This window comes from Mus caroli, chromosome 15 (genome assembly GCF_900094665.2).
Source record: "Mus caroli chromosome 15, CAROLI_EIJ_v1.1, whole genome shotgun sequence".
Taxonomy (NCBI): Eukaryota; Metazoa; Chordata; class Mammalia; order Rodentia; family Muridae; genus Mus; species Mus caroli.
Genome location: NC_034584.1, coordinates 49,115,806 through 49,125,256, shown reverse-complemented (window position 1 = coordinate 49,125,256; position 9,451 = coordinate 49,115,806). Strand labels below are relative to the sequence as shown.

The 9,451-nt window shown below is 42.4% G+C and overlaps 1 long non-coding RNA gene across 1 annotated transcript in view; it reads right to left on the bottom strand.

The window, feature by feature from the left end:
• Positions 1 to 821: 821 nt before the first annotated feature.
• The window catches only part of LOC115029386, an 11,100-nt gene continuing 2,470 nt past the window's right edge, over positions 822 to 9,451 (bottom strand). The window contains exons 3-4 of the long non-coding RNA XR_003834936.1: positions 2,089 to 2,406; positions 822 to 1,460 (exon numbers count right to left, since the gene is read on the bottom strand). This is a non-coding gene — a long non-coding RNA (uncharacterized LOC115029386). The remainder of the gene's footprint in view (positions 1,461 to 2,088; positions 2,407 to 9,451) is intronic.

Sequence of the window (9,451 nt, the reverse complement as noted above, 5' to 3'; positions counted from 1 at the left end):
CCTCCATGGTTGCCTACATTCAGGAGTGCATAGCCACCTATACACATACACATAATTAAGAATAAAAATGTTAATAATATACTGAATCTTGATTCAGTCCCAGGGAAAACTGAACCTCTGTATACAAGGCATCTTGCCAGTGGATAGAGAACAGTCGTTATTACACTTGTTTATTATCAAAGTCCACAAATTAAACTGAATGAATCTCAAAGGAGCCCATTGGCTTCTCTCACTCATGAGCTCGGGTAGTGGGAACCCCCAGTTCCAGTGGCTTAATCTCTGAGGTTACCTTCCTTTCTTCTCTCTGTAGTGATGTCCTTCTGGTCTTAAATGCGAAATAGGTTTGACCTTCCAAATATTTCTTTATTCTGCAAATTCATGGTCTGTACTGATCTCTTGTATTCTGGCCTTTATCATCTCCTGCTTGGACCTTTCCAGAAGATTTTCTTTTAATTCCATGGCCTCTGCAGACTCAAGCACTCACATCTCTACCTTATCATAGAGACTGGGAAAAAAAAACCCAACAACCAAGATACATTCTAAACTCAGTAAGGCAATCGATGCTGTCCACTGTGTAGTCTTGGTTGGCATGTTTGAAGAAGGTGGGCAGACCTGTGGCTGAAAATACTGTGGAAAGACCAGCCTCTTTTTATTACAGACAGCAAAAGCAAATACAAGAAAGCTGACATTTTTAGTTTATATAACCTAAATGGTTTTGGGTTTGTTGTTGTTACTGTTACTTTTTACCATGACAAATGGCCAGTTCCTAGAAATCTATCAGTGTATTCCAGGAAAGCAGATGTTCTACTGGAAACACACAGCAGTAGGCACTCAGAAACACAGGCTTTATTTCTTAACGTATCTATTTGTCCATCCATTTACTCCTTTGGTTCTTTGATCACCGGGTTACCTATTAAATATCTAGACAAAGAGTTTACAAAGTAACTCAATACAACCCCTGCTCTCAAGGGCAGACAATAAGAGGCTACACTAAGACTCCAGAAAAGGAGCTCCGCTCGAAAAAGCACACCCTGTTTTTTAAACCTAACCTAAGCCAATGCAAGAAGGTAGGGGAGGCTGGGTTTGAAGCGTCCAGACCGGAATGCGTAAGTTACCATGATGAAAAGAGGGAAGACGTTCCAACAGAAGGAAGCATGTCAGGAGGTCTCAAGGGAGACAGGACTTCTGTGATGCTAACACGGTGGGTTTCTGAGGCTGACTTTAAGACGAGCCAGGGATATCATTAGCTATGAAGTTCAGCAAGAGGGAATAAATGCTCATTTTGGGTGGCTCTAGCACTCACAGGGTCTTAAACAAAAGTGCATGGTTTCCGGAGCTTCTGCTTGGGCCCTGCAGAGCTGATCTGCTATCGGCTCTTGTCTGTGTGCAGCCATCTTGAGCAGGTCACTGCTAATCTCTTCTGAGAAACTGAGGCCTTGTCTTCAGGACAATGAGAAATCCTGCAGGGCAGGAAGCAATAAATTAGGTGGAGGATCAGGATTCTAGGGAGATCTTTCTGACCCCTGGAAGAAAGAGGGGGTTGTCATAGGCTCACACTAGATTTGAGGAGAGCGATTAGGAGACATGGTCAATGGTTCAGATGAGAGAGGATAGTAGGGCCAAGAAACCGTGGTGAGGGACATTTATCAGAGTTAGTAACACAATGGGTGATTAAGGGGAAGTATTAGCAGTTTTTAAGGGGCAAAGGAAGAGTTACAGTCTAGCTGAAAGCCTATTTTCCTAAAGTCTGCCCGAGAGACAGACGAGCAACAATGTGTTCAGTGGGTTGTGATTTTGGCTCAGTGAGGAAGTAGCTGCTTTCTATTCCTAACAGTTTCACTGAGGTAGGACCATGACACAGAGCTCCTCATTCTTACTGTGCAGTTTGCTGTCTTTGGAGATACACAAACGCCTGTGCGAAACTATCACCACAGTGAAGATGTCAAAGGTCTGCATCACCTCAGGAAGGGAACCCAGACTTTTAAGAACCTAAGTTTCACAAAGGACACAAAGAGACATTGGGGCATGTCTGTACTGCACCTGGCAGAGGTGAGTGTCCCCTGCTTCATTTACTTGTGCAAGCCTCACCTGAGCCCGGTGAGGACATTCATGTTTGTGACAGCTTGTTCCACTCTTCCTCCCACGGAGAACATCTTCATGAGGTGATGGAAGAATCTCATTCATTAGCCTGAGCAGCGATTCAAACTTTCAAAGTTGTGCAACCCTATTGAGTTAAACTTTTACAAGTCCTTCATCAGCCCAGTGTGGGCGAGACATGAACCAGCCGGGCTGGGGTGAGAGAGGTGCAGAGGGTGAGACATGTGGTATTAGTCACTTTGCAAATGTGGATGGCTGTGAACATCTTCGACCGCTAACTTGTGGGTGCTTTATGGTTGTTGGTAAAATCTGTAATGAACGAAACAATCATTTAGATTCTCTCTGGCTTTATAGTCAAGTTAAATTATTTTGGGTGGCTTTTATTTGGTAGTTTTTGTTTGTTTTTAAGACAGGGTCTCACTGTTATAGACCAGCCTAGCCTTGAACTCACAGAGATCTCCCTACCAGTCTCGGCTTCTCTATTGTTGGGAATAAAGGAGTGTACCACCACACCCAGCTAAACCCAGGTTATTTTTAATTGAAAGAAGGATCCTTGACATAGTGGAACAAGATCTGTCACCAGAGTGTTCCTTATCCAGGCACTGGAACTCTCTGTGTGATGTTTCTTTCCCCACATCTCTTTTCATTCTCTCAAAATTCCTTTCAGAGTTTAATCCTCCATTTCTGTGAAATGTTTGTATTTAACAGGGTTGGCACACACACTAGCATCTCAATAAATATCTGTCAAAACAGACTAATGAGCATTTTGAGCCTGACTCCAGGGTAAGAAGATAATGTGGCAGGCTTATCTTCTGTAGCTGCTTGTGATGTAGCATCAGTGACAGGGAGCAGGGAGCTGCTGACTAAAGCCCATGCTTAGGGCTCCTACCTGGAGCTGCTAAGGAGACAATGCAAGAAGTGGGGCTGGGGAAGAGCTGAATCTGAGCAGTGTCCAATACTCAGGAAAGAAAATGCAGAGGAAGCTGGGAGGGGGCCCACAGCTTCATGTCCCCTTCTATAGGCTGGCATGTAAGAGCATGTCACCAGCTACCCCCTGACTCTAACTTTCTGGATAATTGGCTGATTTGCTGGTGACAACATCAACATAAGTCTTTGGCCATTCACAGTTGTGTGTGATGCAGAGAGATGGTTTTATCCTAATGTTGGCTTTGTCTGTCCGGAGAGTGATAACCACACAAAGATTGATTTCTGACATATTTTTAGCAGATGTTCTGGGGAAGGCTAAGCAGATGGTGTCATACACAGGTCTGGTTCCTAGGGATGGTAACAGGAAAGCAAGGGCACTGTACAAGAGGACTGTGGGGGAGCAGGTATGATACAAAGTCCAGGAAGCCATTATACTCTTTCTGTTTCTGGGACTGAGGAATATGGAGAAACTCTGCTCCGTCCATCACGTTTAAACTCTGGACATGGAGCTAAAACATCTTGACTTTCCATTAAGTTTGCTTGCTTATTTTGTTTTGTTTGTTTTTGAGACAAGGTTTCACCATGTAGCCCTGGCTGGTCTAGAACTGGTCTCAAATGCATAAAGTTCTGTCTGTGTCTTTCCCCTGAGGGTTGGAATTAAAGATATGCATCACCTCACCCAGCTAGTAAGTTAATTTTAAGTTTCAGATGAATCATTTCAAGATTTATAATGTCTATTGAAATACAGTGTGAAAATTTCACAATGATAATAGTTGATAACGTTCATAACTGTGTCACTGTCCCCTTTCCACGTTGCATCATGCATAGGACAATATGTAAAGAGCTGTGGCCAATCAACAAGAAGCAAAAGCACGTACCAAGTGTTTACAATGTTCCAAGTCTGTACTACACACTTCACACAGCCTCTTATTTCACTGTAATGACTTTTCAGTTCTCTGATGAGGTGGCCAGAGGGCAGGAATTATTTTTATAGTCTTGTGTAGATGGAGAAGTGATGCATGAAGATCAGCAACTGCTGTCTGGTTAAGTTAGAGTTTGACTGAGGAACTTTGATTTAGAGTGTGCCCTGGTGGCCTAAGAGATCCTGCACAAGTAGCCCCACTGAAACAGGGCTGGTGAGTGAGGTAGTTTCCCTCAGTTGGATTCCATTTCTTTCTTCTGTTCTGAGGTGATAGATACAGCTAACCCTCTTAGCTGCTTCATCCTCACTGTCATCCTAGTGCTCAGGAATTTGGACAATTTCCCAGGCTGCAGTGGATTCTGTCTAAGAAGTACTGCCTTCATTTACCTTCCAATATCTCTACAAGGGTCCAAATTCTTTCACATACATCCCACATAAAATGGAAGTTTACAGACAAATGCATGTTCAAAGGTGTCAGCAGACGCCGATCACAGACAACGAGTCATTGGGTGGTTCTAGTCATAGGATATGGCTAGAGCACACAAACCTGCAGACACAGAACAGTCTCTACCTGTGACTGCCCAGAACCAGGAGTCTGGGTGACATGAAGAATGACAGATAAGGAATATGGTATTTGTTTTTGGTGTGATGAAATGTTCTGTAATCAATCCCGATGTGGGTTGTGCACCTATTTAAACATTCCCAAGTCATTGACGTGCACAGTTTAAATCAGTGAATTGCATATCAAGAGTACACCCCAATAAAGTTTTAAAAAGCAAATAAAAACTGAAAACTAAAGCAGACCACCTCTCTAAAAAAATCATTTAGAACATTGCTTTATTAATTTATTAATTCAATTTTCTGGCTGGGCGGTCAGTTGGACATGAGATAGAATGGAGGAATTGATCAGTCAGGAACCATCAGGACTCAGGAGGAGAAAGCAGCCAGTGGAGTATGCTGTGTGCAAGCAGAGAATGGGCTGGGCCCCAGCCTAGCAGAGGAGGCTGTTTTGAGCCCAAACTCATGGGAGTTGAGTGGGGAAAGGCCTAGACCAGTGATTCTCAATCTGTGGGTCCCCAATCCCAAAGGCCATTGGAAAACACAGATATTTGTATTTGGATTCATAGCAGTAAATCAGAGTTATGAAGGAGCAATGAAGATAGGTTTATGGATGGAGGTCACTACAATATGGGGAACTGTATTAAATGGTTGCAGCATTGGGGAAATTGAGAAACATCCCTGAGATAGTTGAGCCAGATATGAGTGTTGGGGATGGGGATAAGAGCCGGTGAAAACTTAGAGAAATGAGAAAAAAGGCCTTCATCTGCATGCTGGGAAGGTCCATGTGTGGCAGGACCAAGAAGAAAACGGTTGAAAATCAAGTAGACACCGGGGATATTACTTATTTCTCTTTGGGGCTTAGTTCTGTGTCATGAAGAGATGAGGTGAATCATTTTCAAGCATAGCTTTTAGAACCACCTGGAACTTAATCCATAGATAACTGTCCTTGGTGTTTTTGGTATAAGGATTTGTTTATTTGTTTTTTTTTTTCATTTTTAGAATAACCAATGCCTATGGTTATTTTAGAATCTGATCTATCTATTTAGCAAGCATTTTCCTCCCACTCAGACATCACAGTATCTTCTTAGGTGCTGTCATTTTGTATATGCTTAGCTGCCTGTTTAGCCTCTTTTGACTCATTGGCAGCCATGTAAGCTTGGTCTCATGGTACTTTTCTAATGTACAATTTTTGATTCCTCTTGGCTGTACTCTCAGCCAGAGATGCTTCAGTGGAGAGATGCTTCAGTGGTCCATTGAAATTTAAACATGTTGGGTTCTTTTCTTTTGGATTTCTTCCATCTGTCCTGTGTGTGTGTGTGTGTGTTTTCTCTTCTCTAGAGATGAGTCCAGGAATCTGTTGAAGATTCCTCTTGGAAAGGAAGATAGACTTACATTTTCCATTAAGAAACACATTTTAAAGAGCAACAATGGTTCTCAACTTTAAGGGTATATATATAATCAACAATGCTTTCTAAACTTGCATGGCACCACACGCCTGCAATCCCAGCAGCCAGGAGGTGGAGGTAGAAGAACAAGAACTTCAAGAACATCCTTGGCAACATTTTTAGTTTGAGGTCAGCCTGGGCCACAAGTGACTCTGACTCTAAAAACCTACAAGGAAAATCATGGGAACTGAGGATATGATATAGTACTGAACAGGACAAGGCTCTCAGATTCCATTAGGTTCAGATTAGAGGAAACAACCGAAAACGAGCAAGGCCCAAGAACAGAGAGACTCTCATCATGGCATGGGAACAGGGTGATCTGAAAACAACAATAAAGGTGAACCAATATCCAGTCACAAAGCTCCCTAGATGGGCCGTGTAGGCAAAGTCTCTTTGAGGAGGTGAGACCAAGCCCTGAAGCCTGAGGAAGAACTGGCCTTGGAAATCGTTAGGAAGAACGCTCTTGACAATGCGTGTGCATGTGTGAGCCCACCTCTGTGTGTGCATGTGTTCTCTCTGTTTGTCCCTCTTTCTCTTCGTGTGTGTGTGTGTGTGTGTGTGTGTGTGTGTGTTGTGTGTTTGTGTGTGTGGACCCCTTTTTTCCTGTGTGTGTGAGAGAGGTGTGTGTATGTTCCTAGCAGCATGTGTTCATACCCATACATGCATGCATTGTTGTTGTTTCAAGGACGAGATAGTGGGAACAATAGAAGATAAGTAAGAAGCTCCTCAATGACATGGGGTTCAAGTGGAAGTTTCAGGAGATGTCATGTGATGTAGACTCACCTGGTGTTTTGCTGAGGCAAGCCTGATGGGAGGACACGTGATGTTTGGAGAGAGTATATGAATACTCAATGGATAGTGATGGGGCGCTTGCATATCTAGCCTTGCAACACTTTGTTGGTTTTGAGTCTTTCATGATCTTCACTTCCTTTAGACAGGCATGGCAGAGAACTTTTCCTGGTGTCCTGGTTGTTCCCACTGAATTGTGGTGACTCAGCAGAGGCCTGGTGGTTTCTGCTGGATCGTGCCACCGATACAGATTCATATTTGCTATCCTGACACTACTGAACTGGACTACTGGTATCTTGACAAATGGAGATTGGAATCACTCCAAAGAATAACTTCTAAACAGATCCGCTTCTCCCTGTCCTGTTTATCATCCTTTCTCCCCTACCTTTGGATGGTGGGCTATAAGAGGGGGTTGAAGCATTGAAAACCCTTGTTAAAACTACGGTTTTAAAAACTCTAGGGCTGGACAGATGGCTTAGCGGTTAAGAGCATTGACTGCTCTTCCAGAGGTCCTGAGTTCAATTCCCAGCAACCACATGCTGGCTCACAATCATCTGTAATGTAATCTGATGCCCTCTTCTGATGTGTCTGAAGAGAGCAATGGTGTACTCATATACAATAAATAAATAAATAAATAAATAAATAAATAAATCTTTTAAAAAAAATTGGACATAGCACAACCTGAGGATACAGCTATACCACTCCTGGGCATATACCCAGAAGATGTTCCAACTTGTAACAAGGACATATACTCCACTATGTTCATAGCAGCCTTATTTATAATAGCCAGAAGATGTTTCAACATGTATAAGAACACATGCTCTACTAGTTCACTTATTTATAATAGCCAGAAGCTGGAAAGGATCCAGATGTCCCTCAACAGAGGAATGGATACAGAAAGTGTGGTACATTTACACAATGGAATACTACTCAGCTATTAAAAGCAATGACTTCATGAAATTCGTTAGCAAATGAATGGAACTTGAAAATATCATCCTGAGAGAGGTAACTCAGTCATAAAGGAACACACATGGTATGCATTCACTGATAAGTGGATATTAGCACAAAAGTTCAGAATACCCAAGATACAATTCACAGACCATATGAAGCCCAAGAAAGAGAAAGACCAAAGTGTAGATGCTTCAGTGCTTCTTAGAAGGGGAACAAAATACTCACAGGAGGAAATATGGAGGCAAAATGTGGAGCAGAGACTGACAGAAAGGCCATCCAGAGACTGCCCCACCTGAGAATCCATCCCATATACAGTTGCCAAGCCTGAATGCTACTGTGGATGCTGGGAAGTGCTTGCTGATGGAAGCCTGTCTCCTGAGAGGCTCTGCCAGAGCCTGACAAATACAGAGGTGGATGCTTGCAGCCAACCATTGGACTGAGCGCAAAGTACCGGAGGAGGAGATGGAGAAGGCACTGAAGGAGCTTTGCAGCCCCATGCAGGGAGCAACAGTGTCAACAGGCCAGGCCTTCTGGAGCTCCTGGGGACTGGACCACCAGCCAAAGAGTACATAGAGGGACCCATGGCTCTGGCCACATACGTCTCAGAGGATGACCTTGTTGGATATCAGAGGGAGAAGTGGCCCTTGAGCCTGAGGGTTTTTGGTGCCCCAGCATAGCGGAATGCCAGGGCAGGAAGACAGGAGTAGGTGGGTGGGGGAACACCCTCATAGAGGCAGGGGGAGGGAGCATGAGATAGGGAGTTTCTGAAGAAAAGACCTGGAAAGGGGAAAACATTTGAAATGTAAATAAAGAAAATATCCAATTTTGTTTTGGAAAAGAAAACAAACAAACAAAAGACAAAAAAGTTCTGAAGATGAACTGTCAGGTTTAGAAACACATATCTCAATTTTATAATAAGACTATATTAATGAAATCTGACTTGAAAAATAAAAAAAATGTGACAACAAAAATATATTGACTTGTTTGCTCAATATTATACAAAAAGTAAAGTCAGAATTCCTACACCTATATCACCGCCGAAAGACACTTTATTTAGTAGAGTATGTGATTTGTCTGTGTGCTTTCTGTCTGCAGTGAGCATAGGTTAAGTATTTGGTTTCAATTAGTTTTCCCCATTTTTTTCTACTCAATGTCTTTACATGATTTATTATATTGCTAGATTCAAATTTTTACTTTGTATTAAATTTAGATTTTTATTTCATTACAACATAGTCAATTTAATTTTATTTATAACTTTGCATATAAAATACTAGTATGTTTCTTTCTTTCTTTCTTTCTTTTTTAATCCAGTCCTACATGGGGCAAATGATATGAAACGGACAACAAATTAAGAAAAACCAGTCCAGTACATGTGCAGTGCTTGAGTGTGCTTCTTTCTGTGGAGTGATAGTTTAATTGATTCCTGTATGTTCAGCATCGAAAATACTGAGTTGCATTTAATGGTTGTGTTATCAATGTAATCAATAGAGGAGAAATTGAAAGGGACGGGTTGCTGAATGTTTCTGAGAAAATGAACAATGAGTTCACAAATACAAGAGAGGCACCTCTGAGCCACAGAGAAGGTGAGAACAGAGCAGGTACAAGAAGAGTGTTTCCTTCAAATAGCTCCGGACTTTGCTGGAGAAGTGGAGGCTTTTTCATGGATCCATCCCATAATCAGCTTCTAAACGCTGACACCATTGCATACACTAGCAAGATTTTGCTGAAAGGACCCAAATATAGCTGTCTCTTGTGAGAC